Consider the following 22,281-nt stretch of genomic DNA (forward strand, 5'->3'; position numbering starts at 1 on the left):
GTATTTACAAACTTGTGATTTACCCAGGATTCCCTGGGTCAGTTGATCTCTCCTCCCACAGAAAAGTGTTTCCCTTCCATGCGCAGAAAACTCTCCACAGGGAACTGAGTTTCCTTTCAGTATGATAGCTAGGTTCTAAGCTCTTATTCAAAGAGAACCAAGTCTCACTTGTGTTACCTGAGCCTCAGAGTAATGTGGTGTCACATCACCTATAGCAACAAATTTATCCTGATTCCTAGGGAGGAGATATGGGCTCTGCCACTGGGTGCTGTTAAAAATCACACTATAGAAAGAGCATGTGGATTGGAGAGGCTCTGTTGTGATTTTTTAGAGCACAAAATTGGCACAGCTTTTCATCGCTTTAGATCTGTTATGAAATTAAGCAGGACACTAAATAACAAAATTGTAGAGTGGATGCTTGTTTTCCTTGGAGACTGTGCATGGGAATGGGAATTTGTCCATCCACCTGTGTGAAAGCAGAGATATTCAGAGTAGGTCCTTATCTATTGTCTACACAACAGCAACTGCGTTGCCACTTCTCTACCATAAGATCCTCAAATTCATCAAGTAGACTGGGTACCCTGACGTGGTGTGCCTGCACCAAAGAAATTAATCCTGCTAGGTCTAAAACACCACGAACCGCATATTCCTTATTTCTGACTTATTAGCATAGGAATAGCAATGAGATCTCATTCTCTCCAAAGAGATGCAAGAGAAACACAGAGAGGAATTAAGAAAAGGGTTTCCATCCCAGATGAGAGAAGGGGACAGGGAAACTGCTTAAATTCCTACTTATGCATATTGTCCTATAGAAATAGGTTTGAAGGAGTGGCTGCCATCTTGAAATTGTGATGTTATCTCCGTGGGATAAAAACATCAACTGATTTTCTTAACGTTGTTTAGCTCATAGATTAACCAGCTCCTGGGCCTGCTTCTCTCCAACATCTTGTTATGTGAGGTAATTAATTACCATTATTTGAAAGCCAATTTTAATTGGCTTTTTCAGTATTGAAACAGAGCTCAATTAATGTTCATAGAATAGAACTGAATCCCCTAACTGATTTGGATAACTCACTTTGTAGTCTGAGCCATGTACAGGAACGAGTACACAGGATTATAAAATTGCATTTCTACTTCAGTTGCTAGTCTGAGTTTCTTCTGTAATGCTCAGGGATTTCAAAGTTGGATTGGCTTTGTCTATAGCTAGAGCCCCTTCTTTGGCCCACATATACTGAAACAGTAACTTTCCTTAGGAAATTTCTTTTTTTGGTCCATGTATTTAAAACACAAAGGCCTCTGGGTGTGCTGGCTTCTTGGCATGCCCAAGTCTTGCAGCTGAGACATAATGACTAACTACAGGCAATTAGAGAGTAAAGTTGGTACGGGGCACTCACACTAAATGGAGAATGCAGCTGGGTAGAGGCAGGTCTTTCTGGCATAAATTGGGGCATGCTTTGCCAAAACACCTGTGAACTTTCCCAGCCTGCTAGCAAAACCTCCCCTTTAAAAGAATAGTCTCCCTGCGTTTTCAGCATGTCACCTAAACTATTGTATTTATTTGACCTTTGAATCTTTCACAGGAAGTTATTATTTTTAATAGTATATTTTTATCTCTTTCTCTAAGCAAATTCTAAATAAGGCAAGTTTAGCCAGAGAATTTTATGATGTATTCAGGGTGGTGAGACAGAAAGGCTCTACCTATAGGTAGTAGAAAGATTGTTATGGTTTGAATCCACTCTGAACTCATGTTAGAACTTAATTGTCAGCATGGTAGGACAATTGGACCTTTAAGATCATGAGGGCTCTGCCTTTCTAGGTGGGTTAGTTAGTGCCTTTATCCTAGAGGTGGGTTAGCTTTGAGATAATGGGTTTGTTCTGACTTCAGCTTCCCCATTCTCTTCTGTCTCTTGGGTATTCTCTTTATCTCCACCATGCTACTCGGCAGCATTGAGGCACTCATTAGAAGATGGCACCCTGTTCTTAGACTTCCAGTTGCTAGAATTGTGAGCCAGGTGAATATGGATTCCTTATAAGTTCGCACAGGCTTTGTTGTTCTGTTACTGCAACAGGAAGTAGACTAAAATGAAGATGGAGACAAATGGACAGGGATCCCACTACCAATTATTTTATTTTATTGGTAATTACATTTGTTTTTTGACAGTTTCCCACATAAATGGACTGTTCTCTAACAATGCCTTCTCATATATTCTTTCTTTTCTTTCTTCCATCTTTACCAACACCCACCCCTTCTATTCACGTCTTTCTCAGATTCATGGCTTTCAGTCTTGTTTGTGACTCATTATGCCGGGTGTGGTGGCACACGCCTTTAATCCCAGCACTCAGGAGGCAGAGGCAGGTGGATTTCTGAGTTCGAGGCCAGCTTGGTCTACAAAGTGAGTTCCAGGACAGCCAGGGCTATACAGAGAAACCCTGTCTCGAAAAACAAAAAAACAAAAAAACAACAAAAAAAAAAAGTTTAACCAGGGCAATCTGTGTGAGGGCTGGAACAACCCACTGGAGCCTGGTGATTGACTAGTTCATGACAATTAAGAAAGCTTTTTATTGGTGTGTGTGTGTGTGTGTGTGTGTGTGTGTATCTGCATATGCAGGTACCCTGGGATCCAAAACAGGGTGTTAGATACTTAATAGAGTTAAAAGTGCTTGTATTAGAAGTACTTGTAAGCTATCTGACGTAGGTGCCAGGAACTGAACCTGGACCCTCTTGACGAGCAGTAAGTCCACTTAACCACTGAGCCATCTATCTCTTTAGCATCTCCACACTATTTTTTTTTTTTAACTCTCATACATGGCCCTTCCATTTTACTTCATCTTTTCCCTTCATGAGTCACAGGGGAGACAAGTGACTTTGGTCTGACTAATCACAGGGCCCTACTATCATCAGGTAGGAGTGACTGGTGCAGGTCAGTCACATGCTTCTTTGGCCAACTAGTATAATGGAGTTTTGCTGTTGAGTGCTGATTCTGGAAGGGAGAAGTCTCGAGTCCTGTGGAAGAATAGGTAGTAAGAATGATGAGCTGGGAGCTCTGATGAGTGAGGACTCACTTCTCACTGTATGAAGAGTTTTCGGATTGAAAGGTCACAACGCAAAAGCACGGGGCATGGAGCAATGCAGCCCAACAGCTGTGTTATATAAGTGCCTCAAATGGGCTAGGAATCTCTGGTTAGAAAAACAAAATCCGACTTCACTGTTCATATAATTTCATGGGTGGATTCCTTAAACTTCCTACACTGTGCAAATTCTGGTAGCAATTCTAAGAGTCCCTGCTAATAGAACACAGTGTGATGGTGCACAGTGTGATGGAGCACAGTGTGATTCGGGGACAAAAAGATGTTCCAATCCTTAAGTCTTCTTTGTCCCCACTAAGTGGTGCTGTCATTTAAGAAACCAAGTCATGCCTATCTAGATGGGGAAATGTGATAGGAACTGAGGCATTTTGGGATAAAAGATGAACAAAAAGTTTCTGGAGCCTGTTGTTGTTGTTCTGGTCTGAGGCTGGGAATGAGTGCCAAGGGATCCCTCCAGACTACTGTCTACTTTATAGATGAGACTAAGGTTGTAGTCTAACATTTTCTGTGTCATGTTTTGAGTGATGTTTCTATTAGAAACAAGAAAAATAAAAATGATATATGTTGTGTCTGACTTATGTATGTGACTCTTTTTAAAGACTTTACAATATAACAGTTGTGATGGTTTGAATATTCTTGGCCAAGGGAGTGGCAGTATTAGGAGTTGTGGCCTAGTTGGAATAGGTGTGGCCTTGTTGGAGGAAGTGTGTCAATGTGGGCATGGGCTTTAAGTTCCTTATCCTAGCTGCCTGGAAGTCAGTATTCTTCTAGCAGCCTTTAGAAGAAGATGTAGAACTCTCAGCAGCTCCTGCAACATGCCTGCTTGCATGCTGCCATGCTCCTTCCTTGATGGTAATGGACTGAAACTCTGAATCTATAAGCCAGCCCCAATCAAATGTTGTCCTTATAAGAGTTGCCTAGGTCATGGTGTCTGTTCACAGTAGTAAAATCCTAACTAAGACAATAATAATTTCATATATATATTTCAATAGTAATTTCAATAATAGTTTCATAGAATTACATATATATATACATACATACATACACACACACACCATATTTCATCCTTCAGTTTCCCTAAGTCTGCTCAGAGCCACTCCCAACCCTCATCCTCTCCCAACTTCTTGTATCTTTTTAAAAAATATATCCCATCAAATCCGATTAGTGTTGCATATGGATATGGGGCCATCCACTGGACTGTGGTCAGAGCACCAGGGATCACACAAAGCGAAACTGATTTTCCCTTCCCCCAGAAGCCATCAATTATCAACAGCCCCTCAGCTAAGGATAGGGCTGGGGAATCCCCCTTACTATACCTCTTGAAGACAGGTTTATGAATGTAACTTTTGGGGGACGTTTAGTAAAGATGAAGTTACTAATTGGATTTACTTGAATGTAGCTATGATGTAGAAGCAGTGAGAAAGATCCAAGGAGTAGGAGGCCCACTGCAGTGGTTGACTTAGGTTGTGTCAGAGACATGTGATTTTTAATTTTACAATGAGAAAGTCCTAGACAAGTAGAATGAGTTGGTTGCCATACTTGAGGACCTTTGAACATCTCATTCTTCATTACATTTGCCAAGCGCCTGCTAAGTGCCAGTCACTGTGTTATTTCTAGGGCCGAACAGATAAATCAGAAGCCATTCTTGCCTCAGCAGATCTCTAGAGTCATGAAGTGCAACTCGAGGTGGGATCCTGCTTAAGAAATTCTGTGGCACCATGAATGGCCACAAGGTTTTATTCTGAACATTTGCATTTATAGCTGATGTTGAGCAAGAGAAGCACAAAGGGCAAATAATAGAAGTAACATTAAGTTTTACTTGGGAATGGGATTGCAAACAGCAAAGAACAATGCAACGGGAATATTGTTGGCACAGAAAACTATAGGCATGCTCAGAGGCATCAAGACACAGGGAGGCTTGAGGAGAATTGTATAAGAGTTTAAAGAAATAAGAGTCTTTAATTACAATGATTTATAATAAGATGGCCATCTATTAGAGCTTTTGGGGCATCTGTCTTTGCAGAACTCCTTTCTGCTTAGAGTAGCATTAGTTTCTCTAGAAACTGTGGTTGTGGGAGAGGGTTGTTGGTTTTGGTGATCGTTTATATCAGACATTTATAGGTAAGAACTTTTCAGTCAAAAAATCCTACACTTATCTGAAAGGAGATGTGCAACGGTGAGGGTGGGGAAACTGGGGGTAGCCACTAGAAAGTCTCAGATGCCAGGGACCCAAAAAGTTCCCAGAACCCAACAGGGAGGGCATTAACCTAAATACCCAATGAAGGGGAGATAGAACCTGTAGAGATCATATCCAGCGGATAGGAACAGCCCCCTGGTTGAGGGATGGGACCACCTACCCACTTCAAAATATTAATTCAGAATTCCTTCTGTCAAAAGGAAATGCAGGAACAAAGAGTGGAGCAGAGAGTGAAGAAAAGACTAAGGATCCATCCCATCTGCAGACACCAAACCCAGACACTATTGCTGATGCTAAGAAGCACTCGCTGACAGAAGCTTGGTATAGCTGTCCTCTGAGAGGTTCTACCAGAGCCTGACCAATACAGATGTAGATCCTTGCATCCAACTATTGGACTGAGCATGGGGATCCCAATGGAGGAGTTAGAGAAAGGAGTGAAGGAGCTGAAGGGGTTTGCAACCCCATAGGAAAAACAACAATATCAACCAACCAGACCACCCCCGCAGAGCTACCAGGGACTAAACCACCAACCAAAGAGCACACACATGGGGTTACCCATGGCTCCAGCAGCATATGTAGAAGAGGATGGCCTTATCTGGCATCAATGGGAGGGGAGGCCCTTGGTCATGTGGAAACTTGATGACCCAGGGTATGGGAATGTTATGGCACTGAGGCAGGAGTGGGTGGGTGTGTCGGGGAGCACCCTCATAGAGGAAGGAGGGAGAGGGGGATGGGATAGGGGTTCGTGGAGGGGAAACTGGGAAGGGGATAGCATTTGAAATGTAAATAAATAAAACAACCATTAAAAAAAGAAAAAGAAAACCAATAAACCAAAAATCATACTCTTTGATTTTGGTTACTAGAAGCGAGTCAGTCTATCTTAACTCTAACACCTTTTACAATGTGAAATCATAATCTAGGAATTTAAGTTGTAGGCTTTGCATGCATTTAAATATACTGGCAATTTACTATGGCTGGTTGATTAGACAGTAATGAAGTCCTATTGAGTAGGAGTTCTGGTATCTTTGTGAAATAACCACTGTTGTTTCTCTGACTGGATCATATAGACCCAGCTGGCACATAGTTCACAGTTGTTGCGAGTGTTCCTGCCAACAGCTCATCACTGGATCTTCTAATGAATTGCTCTTGATTCATAGCAGCCACATCAACAGAAGGTATCTAGGAAAAGTATGGCCATGTAGACAAAGCCTTTGCAAGGCCCAGTCTTGGATGAAGGTTTCAGAGTTTTCTGTGAGATCAGGAGCCACCTTGTTGCTACTCCAATTTCCCCTAGTTTCTTATAGTTTTCTCCTCAAAGTACTCTTGTTACAGATGGTGTCACCTATCAAATTTTATATTAAAGTCTCAAAACCCCCAGGACTTCAGAATGTTACAGTACTTGAAGATTGGGGCATTGTAGAATGGCAAAGTTAAAATGGAGCTATTAGAATGTGGGTCTCAATCCAAGCTCACTACTGTCTGTAAAACAAGAGAATTTGGACACACGAAGGGATACCAGGGACAGGACACAGAGAAAAGGATCCACTAGAACATAGAAAGATACTGGTCATGTGCAAAGTAAGAAGAAAACCTTGGAAAGAAAAGTCTGTGGATAGTTGTTCTTAGACATCTGCTCTCCAGAACCATGGAAAAATAAGGCTGTTTTGTTTAATAGTCATCTGTGCCAAGTCCTTTTCTCTTTATATTCTACAATGTCAAAATCTATTGAATAATAAAAAATACAGAACCTGCATCATCTTTATTGGCTATGAATTCTAAATTTAACTTGCCTGTATTCATAGATAAAGGCAATCTTACTAACTCATACCACTAATTATATGATATATATATATGATATATATATATATATATATATATATATATATATATATATATATACATACACACACACACACACACACACACACACACATAGTTACATATGTTAGGATAGGCTAACAAAGGGTTAAAGAGGCAGAGGGAGAGGAAGACAAAGGCAGAGAGAGGGCTGCCACAGATGTAAGGAAAACTCTCTGCATCTACTAGATGCAGATTGGAGTGGCAGGAACTTTCAAGGATGCCATGTAGATCAGGTTGGTCTCAGATTTTCTACGTAGTTGAGGCTGGACTTGACTCTATATCTTTCAAAAACTAGGATTGTAGGTGTGTGTCACCACATGTGGTTTTCTTTCTTTTTTTTTTTTTTTCTTTTTTTTCATTTTTTTTTCTTTTTTGTTTTGTTTTTATTTTTATTTTTTTTCAATTTTTATTAGGTATTTAGCTCATTTACATTTCCAATGCTATACCAAAAGTCCCCCATACCCACCCACCCCCACTCCCCTAGCCACCCACTCCCCCTTTTTTGCCCTGGCGTTCCCCTGTACTGGGGCATATAAAGTTTGCGTGTCCAATGGGCCTCTCTTTCCAGTGATGGCCGACTAGGCTATCTTTTGATACATATGCAGCTAGAGTCAAGAGCTCCGGGGTACTGGTTAGTTCATAATGTTGTTCCACCTATAGGGTTGCAGATCCCTTTAGCTCCTTGGGTACTTTCTCTAGCTCCTCCATTGGGGGCCCTGTGATCCATCCATTAGCTGACTGTGAGCATCCACTTCTGTGTTTGCTAGGCCCCGGCATAGTCTCACAAGAGAAAGCTACATCTGGGTCCTTTCCATAAAATCTTGCTAGTGTATGCAATGGGGTCAGCGTTTGGATGCTGATTATGGGGTGGATCCCTGGATATGGCAGTCTCTACATGGTCCATCCTTTCATCTCAGCTCCAAACTTTGTCTCTGTAACTCCTTCCAAGGGTGTTTTGTTCCCACTTCTAAGGAGGGGCATAGTGTCCACACTTCAGTCTTCATTTTTCTTGAGTTTCATGTGTTTAGGAAATTGTATCTTATATCTTGGGTATCCTAGGTTTTGGGCTAATATCCACTTATCAGTGAGTACATATTGTGTGAGTTTCTTTGTGAATGTGTTACCTCACTCAGGATGATGCCCTCCAGGTCCATCCATTTGCCTAGGAATTTCATAAATTCATTCTTTTTAATAGCTGAGTAGTACTCCATTGTGTAGATGTACCACATTTTCTGTATCCATTCCTCTGTTGAGGGGCATCTGGGTTCTTTCCAGCTTCTGGCTATTATAAATAAGGCTGCTATGAACATAGTGGAGCATGTGTCCTTCTTACCAGTTGGGGCATCTTCTGGATATATGCCCAGGAGAGGTATTGCTGGATCCTCCGGTAGTACTATGTCCAATTTCCTGAGTAACCTCCAGACAGATTTCCAGAGTGGTTGTACAAGCCTGCAATCCCACAACAATGGAGGAGTGTTGCTCTTTCTACACATCCACACCAGCATCTGCTGTCACCTGAATTTTTGATCTTAGCCATTCTGACTGGTGTGAGGTGGAATCTCAGGGTTGTTTTGATTTGCATTTCCCTGATGATTAAGGATGTTGAACATTTTTTCAGGTGCTTCTCTGCCATTCGGTATTCCTCAGGTGAGAATTCTTTGTTCAGTTCTGAGCCCCATTTTTTAATGGGGTTATTTGATTTTCTGAAGTCTACCATCTTGAGTTCTTTATATATGTTGGATATTAGTCCCCTATCTGATTTAGGATAGGTAAAGATCCTTTCCCAATCTGTTGGTGGTCTTTTTGTCTTATTGACAGTGTCTTTTGCCTTGCAGAAACTTTGGAGTTTCATTAGGTCCCATTTGTCAATTCTTGATCTTACAGCACAAGCCATTGCTGTTCTGTTCAGGAATTTTTCCCCTGTGCCCATATCTTCAAGGCTTTTCCCCACTTTCTCCTCTATAAGTTTCAGTGTCTCTGGTTTTATGTGAAGTTCCTTGATCCACTTAGATTTGACCTTAGTACAAGGAGATAAGTATGGATCGATTTGCATTCTTCTACATGATAACAACCAGTTGTGCCAGCACCAATTGTTGAAAATGCTGTCTTTCTTCCACTGGATGGTTTTAGCTCCCTTGTCGAAGATCAAGTGACCATAGGTGTGTGGGTTCATTTCTGGGTCTTCAATTCTATTCCATTGGTCTACTTGTCTGTCTCTATACCAGTACCATGCAGTTTTTATCACAATTGCCCTGTAGTAAAGCTTTAGGTCAGGCATGGTGATTCCACCAGAGGTTCTTTTATCCTTGAGAAGAGTTTTTGCTATCCTAGGTTTTTTGTTATTCCAGATGAATTTGCAAATTGCTCCTTCTAATTCGTTGAAGAATTGAGTTGGAATTTTGATGGGGATTGCATTGAATCTGTAGATTGCTTTTGGCAAGATAGCCATTTTTACAATGCTGATCCTGCCAATCCATGAGCATGGGAGATCTTTCTATCTTCTGAGATCTTCTTTAATTTCTTTCTTCAGAGATTTGAAGTTTTTAATCATACAGATCTTTCACCTCCTTAGTTATAGTCACGCCAAGATATTTTATATTATTTGTGACTATTGAGAAGGGTGTTGTTTCCCTAATTTTAGAGAAAGGCCATTGACTTGTTTGAGTTTATTTTATTTTATTTTATTTTATTTTTTTTAAAAATTTTTTATTAGGTATTTAGCTCATTTACATTTCCAATGCTATACCAAAAGTCCCCCATACCCACCCACCCCCACTCCCCTAGCCACCCACTCCCCCTTTTTTGCCCTGGCGTTCCCCTGTACTGGGGCATATAAAGTTTGCGTGTCCAATGGGCCTCTCTTTCCAGTGATGGCCGACTAGGCTATCTTTTGATACATATGCAGCTAGAGTCAAGAGCTCCGGGGTACTGGTTAGTTCATAATGTTGTTCCACCTATAGGGTTGCAGATCCCTTTAGCTCCTTGGGTACTTTCTCTAGCTCCTCCATTGGGAGCCCTGTGATCCATCCATTAGCTGACTGTGAGCATCCACTTCTGTGTTTGCTAGGCCCCGGCATAGTCTCACAAGAGAAAGCTACATCTGGGTCCTTTCCATAAAATCTTGCTAGTGTATGCAATGGGGTCAGCGTTTGGATGCTGATTATGGGGTGGATCCCTGGATATGGCAGTCTCTACATGGTCCATCCTTTCATCTCAGCTCCAAACTTTGTCTCTGTAACTCCTTCCAAGGGTGTTTTGTTCCCACTTCTAAGGAGGGGCATAGTGTCCACACTTCAGTCTTCATTTTTCTTGAGTTTCATGTGTTTAGGAAATTGTATCTTATATCTTGGGTATCCTAGGTTTTGGGCTAATATCCACTTATCAGTGAGTACATATTGTGTGAGTTTCTTTGTGAATGTGTTACCTCACTCAGGATGATGCCCTCCAGGTCCATCCATTTGCCTAGGAATTTCATAAATTCATTCTTTTTAATAGCTGAGTAGTACTCCATTGTGTAGATGTACCACATTTTCTGTATCCATTCCTCTGTTGAGGGGCATCTGGGTTCTTTCCAGCTTCTGGCTACTATAAATAGGGCTGCTATGAACTTAGTGGAGCATGTGTCCTTCTTACCAGTTGGGGCATCTTCTGGATATATGCCCAGGAGAGGTATTGCTGGATCCTCCGGTAGTACTATGTCCAATTTTCTGAGGAACCGCCAGACTGATTTCCAGAGTGGTTGTAGAAGCCTGCAATCCCACAACAATGGAGGAGTGTTGCTCTTTCTACACATCCACACCAGCATCTGCTGTCACCTGAATTTTTGATCTTAGCCATTCTGACTGGTGTGAGGTGGAATCTCAGGGTTGTTTTGATTTGCATTTCTGATGATTAAGGATGTTGAACATTTTTTCAGGTGCTTCTCTGCCATTCGGTATTCCTCAGGTGAGAATTCTTTGTTCAGTTCTGAGCCCCATTTTTTAATGGGGTTATTTGATTTTCTGAAGTCCACCTTCTTGAGTTCTTTATATATGTTGGATATTAGTCCCCTATCTGATTTAGGATAGGTAAAGATCCTTTCCCAATCTGTTGGTGGTCTTTTTGTCTTATTGACGGTGTCTTTTGCCTTGCAGAAACTTTGGAGTTTCATTAGGTCCCATTTGTCAATTCTTGATCTTACAGCACAAGCCATTGCTGTTCTGTTCAGGAATTTTTCTTCTGTGCCCATATCTTCAAGGCTTTTCCCGACTTTCTCCTCTATAAGATTCAGTGTCTCTGGTTTTAAGTGAAGTTCCTTGATCCACTTAACTTTGACCTTAGTACAAGGAGATAAGTATGGATCAATTTGCATTCTTCTACATGATAACAACCAGTTGTGCCAGCACCAATTGTTGAAGATGCTGTCTTTCTTCCACTGGATGGTTTTAGCTCCCTTGTCGAAGATCAAGTGACCATAGGTGTGTGGGTTCATTTCTGGGTCTTCAATTCTATTCCATTGGTCTACTTGTCTGTCTCTATACCAGTACCATGCAGTTTTTATCACAATTCCTCTGTAGTAAAGCTTTAGGTCAGGCATGGTGATTCCACCAGAGGTTCTTTTATCCTTGAGAAGAGTTTTTGCTATCCTAGGTTTTTTGTTATTCCAGATGAATTTGCAAATTGCTCCTTCTAATTCGTTGAAGAATTGAGTTGGAATTTTGATGGGGATTGCATTGAATCTGTAAATTGCTTTTGGCAAGATAGCCATTTTTACAATGTTGATCCTGCCAATCCATGAGCATGGGAGATCCTTCCATCTTCTGAGATCTTCTTTAATTTCTTTCTTCAGAGATTTGAAGTTTTTATCATACAGATCTTTCACTTCCTTAGTTAGAGTCACACCGAGATATTTTATATTATTTGTGACTATTGAGAAGGGTGTTGTTTCCCTAATTTCTTTCTCAGCCTGTTTATTCTTTGTATAGAGAAAGGCCATTGACTTGTTTGAGTTTATTTTATATCCAGCTACTTCACTGAAGCTGTTTATCAGGTTTAGGAGTTCTCTGGTAGAATTTTTAGGGTAACTTATATATACTATCATATCATCTGCAAAAAGTGATATTTTGACTTCCTCTTTTCCAATTTGTATCCCCTTGATCTCCTTTTGTTGTCGAATTGCTCTGGCTAATACTTCAAGTACTATGTTGAAAAGGTAGGGAGAAAGTGGGCAACCTTGTCTAGTCCCTGATTTTAGTGGGATTGCTTCCAGCTTCTCTCCATTTACTTTGATGTTGGCTACTGGTTTGCTGTAAATTGCTTTTATTATGTTTAGGTATGGGCCTTTAATTCCTGGTCTTTCCAAAACTTTTATCATGAATGGGTGTTGAATCTTGTCAAATGCTTTTTCTGCATCTAACGAGATGATCATGTGGTTTTTGTCTTTGAGTTTGTTTATATAATGGATTACATTGATGGATTTTGGTATATTAAACCATCCCTGCATTCCTGAAATAAAACCTACTTGGTCAGGATGGATGATTGCTTTAATTTGTTCTTGGATTCAGTTAGCAAGAATTTTATTGAGGATTTTTGCATCGATATTCATAAGAGAAATTGTTCTGAAGTTCTGTATCTTTGTTGAGTCTTTCTGTGGTTTAGGTATCAGAGTAATAGTGGCTTCATAAAGTGAGTTGGGTAGAGTACCTTCTACTTCTATTTTGTGAAATAGTTTGTGCAGAACTGGAATTAGATCTTCTTTGAAGGTCTGATAGAACTCTGCACTAAACCCATCTGGTCCTGGGCTTTTTTTGGCTGGGAGACTATTAATAACTGCTTCTATTTCTTTAGGTGATATGGGACTGTTTAGATGGTCAACTTGATCCTGACTCAACTTTGGTACCTGGTATCTGTCCAGAAATTTGTCAGTTTCGTCCAGGTTTTCCAGTTTTGTTGAGTATAACCTTTTGTAGAAGGATCTGATGGTGTTTCGGATTTCTTCAGGATCTGTTGTTATGTCTCTCTTTTCATTTCTGATTTTGTTAATTAGGATTTTGTCCCTGTGCCCTTTAGTGAGTCTAGCTAAGGGTTTATCTATCTTGTTGATTTTCTCAAAGAACCAACTCCTCGTTTGGTTAATTCTTTGAATAGTTCTTCTTGTTTCCACTTGGTTGATTTCACCCCTGAGTTTGATTATTTCCTGCCGTCTACTCCTCTTGGGTGAATTTGCTTCCTTTTTTCTAGAGATTTTAGATGTGTTGTCAAGCTGCTAGTATGTGCTCTCTCCCGTTTCTTCTTGGAGGCACTCAGAGCTATGAGTTTCCCTCTTAGAAATGCTTTCATTGTGTTCCAAAGGTTTGGGTACGTTGTGGCTTCATTTTCATTAAACTCTAAAAAGTCTTTAATTTCTTTCTTTATTCCTTCCTTGACCAAGGTATCATTGAGAAGAGTGTTGTTCAGTTTCCACGTGAATGTTGGCTTTCCATTATTTATGTTATTATTGAAGATCAGTCTTAGGCCATGGTGGTCTGATAGGATACATGGGACAATTTCAATATTTTTGTATCTGTTGAGGCCTGTTTTGTGACCAATTATATGGTCAATTTTGGAGAAGGTCCCGTGAGGTGCTGAGAAGAAGGTATATCCTTTTGTTTTAGGATAAAATGTTCTGTAGATATCTGTCAGGTCCATTTGTTTCATAACTTCTGTTAGTTTCACTGTGTTCCTGTTTAGTTTCTGTTTCCACGATCTGTCCATTGATGAAAGTGGTGTGTTGAAGTCTCCCACTATTATTGTGTGAGGTGCAATGTGTGCTTTGAGCTTTACTAAAGTGTCTTTAATGAATGTGGCTGCCCTTGCATTTGGAGCGTAGATATTCAGAATTGAGAGTTCCTCTTGGAGGATTTTACCTTTGATGAGTATGAAGTGTCCCTCCTTGTCTTTTTTGATAACTTTGGGTTGGAAGTCGATTTTATCTGATATTAGAATGGCTACTCCAGCTTGTTTCTTCAGACCATTTGCTTGGAAAATTGTTTTCCAGCCTTTCACTCTGAGGTAGTGTCTGTCTTTTTCCCTGAGATGGGTTTCCTGTAAGCAGCAGAATGTTGGGTCCTGTTTGTGTAGCCAGTCTGTTAGTCTATGCCTTTTTATTGGGGAATTGAGTCCATTGATATTAAGAGATACTAAGGAAAAGTAATTGTTGCTTCCTTTTATTTTTGTTGTTAGAGTTGGCATTCTGTTCTTGTGGCTGTCTTCTTTTTGGTTTGTTGAGGGATTACTTTCTTGCTTGTTCTAGGGCGTGATTTCCGTCCTTGTATTGCTTCTTTTCTGTTATTATCCTTTGAAGGGCTGGATTCGTGGAAAGATATTGTGTGAATTTGGGTTTGTCGTGGAATACTTTGGTTTCTCCATCTATGGTAATTGAGAGTTTGGCTGGGTATATTAGCCTGGGCTGGCATTTGTGTTCTCTTAGTGTCTGTATAACATCTGTCCAGGCTCTTCTGGCTTTCATAGTCTCTGGTGAAAAGTCTGGTGTAATTCTGATAGGCCTTCCTTTACATGTTACTTGACCTTTCTCCCTTAATGCTTTTAATATTCTATCTTTATTTACTGCATTTGTTGTTCTGATTATTATGTGTCGGGAGGAATTTCTTTTCTGGTCCAGTCTATTTGGAGTTCTGTAGGCTTCTTGTATGATCATAGGCATCTCTTTCTTTATGTTTGGGAAATTTTCTTCAATTATTTTTTTGAAGATATTAGCTGGCCCTTTAAGTTGAAAATCTTCATTCTCATCCACTCCTATTATCCGTAGGTTTGGTCTTCTCATTGTGTCCTGGATTTCCTGGATGTTTTGAGTTAGGATCCTTTTGCATTTTGTATTTTCTTTGACTGTTGTGTCGATATTCTCCATGGAATCTTATGCACCTGAGATTCTCTCTTCCATTCTTGCATTCTGTTGCTGATGCTCGCATCTATGGTTCCAGATCTCTTTCCTAGGGTTTCTATCTCCAGCGTTGCCTCGCTTTGGGTTTTCTTTACTGTGTCTACTTCCCTTTTTAGTTCTAGTATGGTTTTGTTCATTTTCATTACCTGTTTGGCTGTGTTTTCCTGCTTTTCTTTAAGGGCCTGTAACTCTTTAGCAGTGCTCTCCTGTAATTCTTTAAGTGACTTATGAAAGTCCTTCTTGATGTCCTCTATCATCACCATGAGAAATGTTTTTAAATCTGGGTCTAGATTTTCGGTTGTGTTGGGGTGCCCAGGACTAGGTGGGGTGGGAGTGCCGCATTCTGATGATGGTGAGTGGTCTTGATTTCTGTTAGTAGGGTTCTTATGTTTGCCTTTCGCCATCTGGTAATCTCTGAAGCTAGCTGTTATAGTTGTCTCTGTTAAGAGCTTGTTCTTCAGGTGACTCTGTTAGCCTCTATAAGCAGACCTGGGAGGGTAGCACTCTCCTTAGTTTCAGTGGGTAGAGTATTCTCTGCAGGAAAGCTCTCTTCTTGCAAGGCAGGTACCCAGATATCTGGTGTTCGAACCGGACTCCTGGCAGAAGTTGTGTTCCACTCACTAGAGGTCTTAGGATCCCTTGTGGAATCCTGTTTAGCCCGGGGCTCGAGTGGAGCGGAAGGGGCTTGTGCCCCAGGTCAGGCCCGGGTAGTCTGCTTCCCTATGTACCGCAGTCTCAGATTCCGTGTGACTGGATTGGGGCCGGCGCTGTGTTCCACTCACCAGAGGTTTTAGGATCCCGTGGGGAATCCTGTGTGGGCCCTTGCGGGTGTCAGGCAACTCTGCTGACAAAGAAGCCCGGGGGGGTCGAGTGGAGCGGAAGGGGCTTGTGCCCCAGCCACATGTGGTTTTCAAGTGTCATTTTGATGTTGGCTATGTGCCATAGATGAGAGAAACTGCCCATGAACTAGAGCCTGAGTATGGAGATGGACAGGCTTCCAATTGGTGTGGCAACTTTCTTTTTCTTTTTAAATGGAGGTCCCAGCAGACTGATACATCTTCCATAGAATCCACTTTCATGAGCCTCATTGTCACAGGATCCCTAATGACAGTGCCTTGCTTTTAAATGCCTCAGAATTGAGTTGGGAAAGCAAGGACGATGCATTGATTCTCAACCTGTGGGTCATGACCTCTTTGGAAGCCAAGTTACCCTTTCACAGGGGTTGCATATCGGATATCTTGCATAGCAGATATCTACATTTATGTTTCACAACAGTAGAAAATTACAGTCATGAAGTGGCAATGAAAATAATTTTATAGTTGGGGGTTACCACAACATAGGGAACTGTATTAAAGGGTCACAGCATTAGGAAGGTTGAGAACCACTGGAATTTTAGTATTTCTACTGGCTTCTCTCTTGAAGCTGTGTGAGATCTGAAATTTAAGAAAGATTGAAGGTTAAAAATGTCCTTTTCATTTTGGCCTAGTTATGTGTTGGTGTTTTGTCTATAGGAAACAAATGTATTTTCAACATTTTGTTAAATGATAAGAATTTGCAATAAAGTGAATTTACTAAGTCAGGCAACTGTTCTTAGCAGGTGTTGCACTGAGAGGAAAAACTGGGTCCCTGGTAGGTCATTTGCTAGGAAGAATCTACTCAGAAGTGTTCTAAGGATTAAAAGGAAAGCATGGGCTAACAGTAATTATTAGGTGTGTTCAGAGGAAGAGGAGTGATATAATATATGAAATTGAGAATATAATTTTTAGAGAGAGAAGACTTGACTAACAATTTTTGGAAACATTTTTAAATCTGCAAAATTGCTGATTTTGTTAGGGATGACTCACCCTGAGATTTCTTACAGGGAATTAAGTTTATAAGGCATGCTGAATATGTGAAGAGACTCTGATCCATAAGTGCCCAATTAAGGGCAGTTACCAGAAAAGTATCAGGACAGAGGAACTCTCTTAAACAGAACACCCCTATACAGGGGTTCATAGGAGCTGTTTATAAGTCCACAGTTAATTTTTTCAGAAACTGTTGGGTCTGTTAAAATTAGTCATTATTAGAGACAGCGAAATGGCTCAACAATTCAGAGCACTGCTATTCTTGCAGAGGACCTGGGTTCATTTTCCAACACACATATTGTGCAGTTTAAAAGTGCCTGTAACTTCGTTCCAGGGGATCTGATGCCCTCCTCTGGCTTTAATGGGCACTGGTGCACATGAGGTTCATATATGTATAGACAGGAATATACATATAAAATAAAAATAAAATACATCTGAAATCAGCTGCTCTTGAAACAGCTGTAGATTTAATATTTATAGCACAACAATGCCCGGAAGCAGCCAGTCTACTCTGTTTGCTTCCAATAGTCAGTTAGCATGCGTTTACCAGCACACCAAGAGGCTCAAAAGTCCTCAAATGTGTAAATTTGCTTGTTATTTCTTCACAGTATTATTCTTCAGGAGGTATGTGCTACCACCACTATTTGATTTTGTCATCTGTATCATGCTCCATACACTCGCCTTTGCTCTTCTGTGTTATGCTTACCTGCATTGTCTCAGAGCCTTCCCTTTCTTCAAGATCTGTACCAAATATCATTTTGTATAAGAGCACCCTTCAATTATTCCTGCCTCCTCCTCATCTTATCCTTCCTGGGTCTTTTAACACGCTAATGTGTCTATTCAGATTCTTTAAAAGTTTGTTAAGGACAAAAGCGACATTGACATTATGCATATAAATAATTAAAGTTAAAGGAGTTAAAGGATGTGTGACTGCAGGTGTGAGGGGCAACTTTCAAAGTCTCTGTTGTACAGGAGGGCCACTATAATTTACACAGTATATATATATATTGTGTGTGTGTTTGAGAATGGAGAGTAGATGTTCTTTACTCTCTTGTGAGTATGTAGGTATGTGTGTACATATATGTAAATATCACCTCCTCCCTCGCCCCATATGTGTGTGTGTCTAGGGCAGAGAACAGACTCAAACTGTCAGACATTTTTTAAGTTGACTTCTCATTGGCCTGGAACTTGCCAACTAACGTTAGGCTGGTGGCCAGAGAGCCCCATGGTTCTGCCTGTCTCATAGATCGCAAGAACAGGTTACCAGGCCCTGCTTTTTTACCTGAGTTCTGGGGATGTCATTGTTAGTTTGTTGTTGTTGTTGTTGTCTTGTCTCAGGTTGGTGTTTTTCCAACTTGATACAAGATAGTCATTTGAAAAGAAGGAACCTCAGTTGAGAAAAAGTCCCTAGTAGATGGCCTACAGGCAGGCCTGTGAACATTTTTTTTTCCCAATTAATTAGTATGAGAGGACCTAGCCTACTGTGGTGGTACTGACTCTGGGAAAGTGGTCCTGAGTCTCATAAGTAGGCTGAGCAGTCCTGAAGGTACAGTTCAGTAAGCAGTGTTCCTCCATGGTTTCTACTTGAGTCCCTCCTTCCAGGTTCCTGCCCCCGGATCTGCCCCGACTTTCTTTGATGATGGACTGTGATGTGATGATGGACTGTGATGTGATGATAGACCGTGATGTGATGATGGACTGTGATGTGGAGGCACAAGTGGAAGCAAATCATTTCCTCTCATTCCGAGTGACTTTGGACCAGGATGGTTTATCATAGCATAGAAACCATGACGAGAGTATAATCCAACTCATGTCCTCAGGCTTGCAAGGGAAGTACTTTGCCAACTGAGTTATCATCTTAGAGTAGGTGTGATCACAAAATAACTACAGTGTTCACAAGCTGTATTTAAACTATCTACGATGTATATGCATTTCAAAACATCCCATTGTCCAAGATTAAAAAAAAATACTACACCCCATCCAATTAAAACCAATCAAAGGAAAAAGTTCCTTGTCCTTGTTGAAGGCAGTGGACTTTGTTTTACCCCACTCTACTGTCTTAGTGACAGATGGTGTCTAGACCTGGCCTGTGAGCCAGGACATCCAGCTGTATGTCAGTTTTCATCCCCTTAACCCTAACCAATCTATTTCCTACTTGTACAGTGAATAGTAGGAATGTCAGCAGCTGTTGTCTAAAGTCGCTTCCAGCGCTTCCCTTCCAATAAATTCGGGTTGAACTAAACCAACTTCCCCATGGGACCATGGACTCTTCCAAAGTTTATAGCACAGATGTGTATTTGTGCAAGCCAATTGCCTGATGCAAGTTCCTCATGGTAGGTTTTCAACATAGGCTTAATTTTGGCAGGGGTAGTACTCCCAGGCAGATATTGCAGATAGAATCCATTCCAAGGGGTTATGGTCTGTATCAATGAATAAGTCCAATTCACATCATCTTGACTTGTTTCCGTAAACTTCCTGTAAGATCTTAGTCACTTTAAGACAATCTCCTCATGTTACTATGAATGAGTCAGGATTCTCAGGGAAGTTGGCAATCTAAAATCACGATAAGTCATAGCCCTTGTGAATGATTGTTCTCGGGCAGGAATGTCTTCAGCAACCTCGCTATATGCTGGGCCAGCACTTCTATCTGGTCTCATGGAAACACAGCTGGGGGTGGTGGGGGGACACAATGGGATAAGATGCTGGTTCCATGGTACATCTGTCTTGCTTCTTAAAGAGATCAATCACACAAAATTCTGGCTTATGTATATTATTTTCATTTATTTTGAGAGAATAAATTCCTTTTGATGAGGTTTCTGGCATGCAAATATAAATGGCTTGCCTATAGCTACTTTTGAACTTTTAAGAATTAAATTTTATTATTATTATTATTATTATTTTCTATGCTGTAATTGAAATCAAGGTAATTAGCCACCAAACGCAGACACTATTGCACATGCCAGCAAGATTTTGCTGAAAGGACCCTGATACAGCTGTCTCCTGTGAGGCTATGCCAGTGCCTGACAAATACAGAAGTGGATGCTCACAGTCATCTATTGGATGGAACACAGGGCCCCTAATGGAAGAGCTAGAGAAAGTATCCAAGGAGCTGAAGGGGTTTGCAACCCTATAGGTGGAACAACAATATGAAGTAACCAGTGCCCGCAGAGCTCATATCTCTAGCTGCATATGTAGCAGAAGATGGCCTAGTTGGCCATCAATGGGAAGAGAGGCCCCTTGGCACTACAAACTTTATATGCCCCAGTACAGGGGAACGCCAGGGCCAAGAAGTGGGAGTCGGTGGGTAGGGGAGCAGTGAGGGGGGTATAGGGGACATTCGGGATGGCATTTGAAATGTAAATGAAGAAAATATCTAATAAAAAATTGAGAAAAAAAACCTTTATGATATTAAAAGAAATTAAGGCCTTGCTGGGTAGGCGCTGTACCTCGGGGCTACATTTCTAGTGCTGAAAATCAAGTTTCTCTTACTCATGTAGCTCATCATGTCTTTATATAACAGTCATGATATTCCTCAACTCAAGCCAAAATGCACAGGACTAGCATGTAGGGTGAAGCCTTCACTTTCTAGATCTATAGTCAGCTTACTTTCTATGACGCCAGTGTTTCATTCCAGAAATCTCCAGACCACATTTTTTATAGAAGCTCCACAGCATTGTTTGTTGTTTTGGAGACAAGATTTCTTCTCCGATTTGTTACATCCTAACTGTAGTTTCCCCTCCAGCAAGACTCCCAGGGATATCCACTGATTACAGCTGGATGTGACAGTACAGAAGGAGGAAAGGTTCTCAAGTGCAGGCAAAAGAATGAGAGGCAACCTCCACTCCCACTGTTGGGAGTCCCATAAGAACACCAAGCTATACAACCATATGGCATATGCAGAGGATCTAGCTCTGACCCATACAAGAGTCCATTTTTGTTGCTTCAGCCTCTGTTTACTTGATTCTCTGGGCTGTGTTCTTGTTGTCCTTGACTGCTCTAGCTCCTGAAACCCTTTCTCTCCCTCTTCTGTGGGGTTATCCTACATTTTTACAGGTGTACTGGAGGCAGGTGGGGATGGGAACAGGAGAAGTTGGGGAGCAGAGGTGGAGGGAGAGACTCCTGGGAGATATGACTGGAATTGAGTGGTACTTGGCCAGCAATGTACTCCACATTCTTGATTTTTTCCCTCTCCTCACATCCTTGCATTTCTATTTGCTTGACTTCTTCCCCCCTCTTCCTCTTTCTCCTTCACCTGCTATCTGGTACTGATGGTACAAGTCAGACACTAACTAGGCATTCAAGACTTCCCGTTTCCTGATGCTAACTCAAGTTAAACCACCTCTCTTCTTCTCTGATAGTGTCTTTGGAGAGCTGCTGGAAGTCCGACCACAGCAGGTGGGGCTTGTGCACCTTTGAAGGCATCCTAGTATATTGCCAAGCAGCCTCTCTTTGTTGCCTATGGCAGTTGTTTGTCATCTGGTAAGAAAGGAAAAGGTCCCTGTTTCTGCATAAGTGGAGAACACAGGAGGAGAGAGAACAGAGCCTGGGGAGAGGATGAAAGGGAACATAGCAGAGCAGTGGTGGGTCAGGACTCATTAGGATGCATCAATGACTTCTTAATTTTTAAGTGATTTCTTTGAGAGTTTCATAGAACATGTTTTGACCATCGTCAGCTCCTTTCCCCAACTATTCCCAGACCTACTAGATCCCAATTTACTCAAGTTTGTTTAAAAAAAACAATCCTTCAGGACAATTTATGCTGCCCAAGTATTCTTGGACATATGGTCTTCCACTGAAGACCATGCTCTTAGGAAAGCTGTCTCTCCCTTTCCTAGCAGCTAACAATTTCTATTGGAATCATAGCAAGGGGTGGGATTGTGTGCACAGCTCTTCCGCATGCTGCTGGTTAGTCTGGCTTGGTCTTGCACAGGTTTGTACCTGCTGTCGTGATAGCTGCGTGTTAGTGTGTGCAGCTGTGCTCAGATGACTGCTCCTTGCCACCATCTGCTATCTTTAGTCTTAACACTATTTTGGCTCCCTCTTCTGAAATGATCACTGAGACTTAGGGTGTGGTATAGTTGTTATGTTTAGAGCTGAGTATTCTGCAATCTCTTATTCTCTGTATCTGGGCCAACTGAGGGTCTCTGTGTTGATCACTATCTGCTTCAAATAGAAGCTTCTTTGGTGAGAATGAGAGGTGTATTAATCTATAGGTATAACAATCAGTTATTGGAATTGGTTTAATACTATGCTCACTTAGCAGAATAACAGTATTGGGTTCTCTTCTAGGGTCCATGATCTGTCTAAGCCACAGGTTCTTGTACTGATAATAATGCCAGGTATGGATTTCATCTTTGGGAACAGGACTGAAATGC

Source organism: Mus musculus, chromosome 6, assembly GCF_000001635.26.
Source record: "Mus musculus strain C57BL/6J chromosome 6, GRCm38.p6 C57BL/6J".
In the NCBI taxonomy this organism is placed as follows: Eukaryota; Metazoa; Chordata; class Mammalia; order Rodentia; family Muridae; genus Mus; species Mus musculus.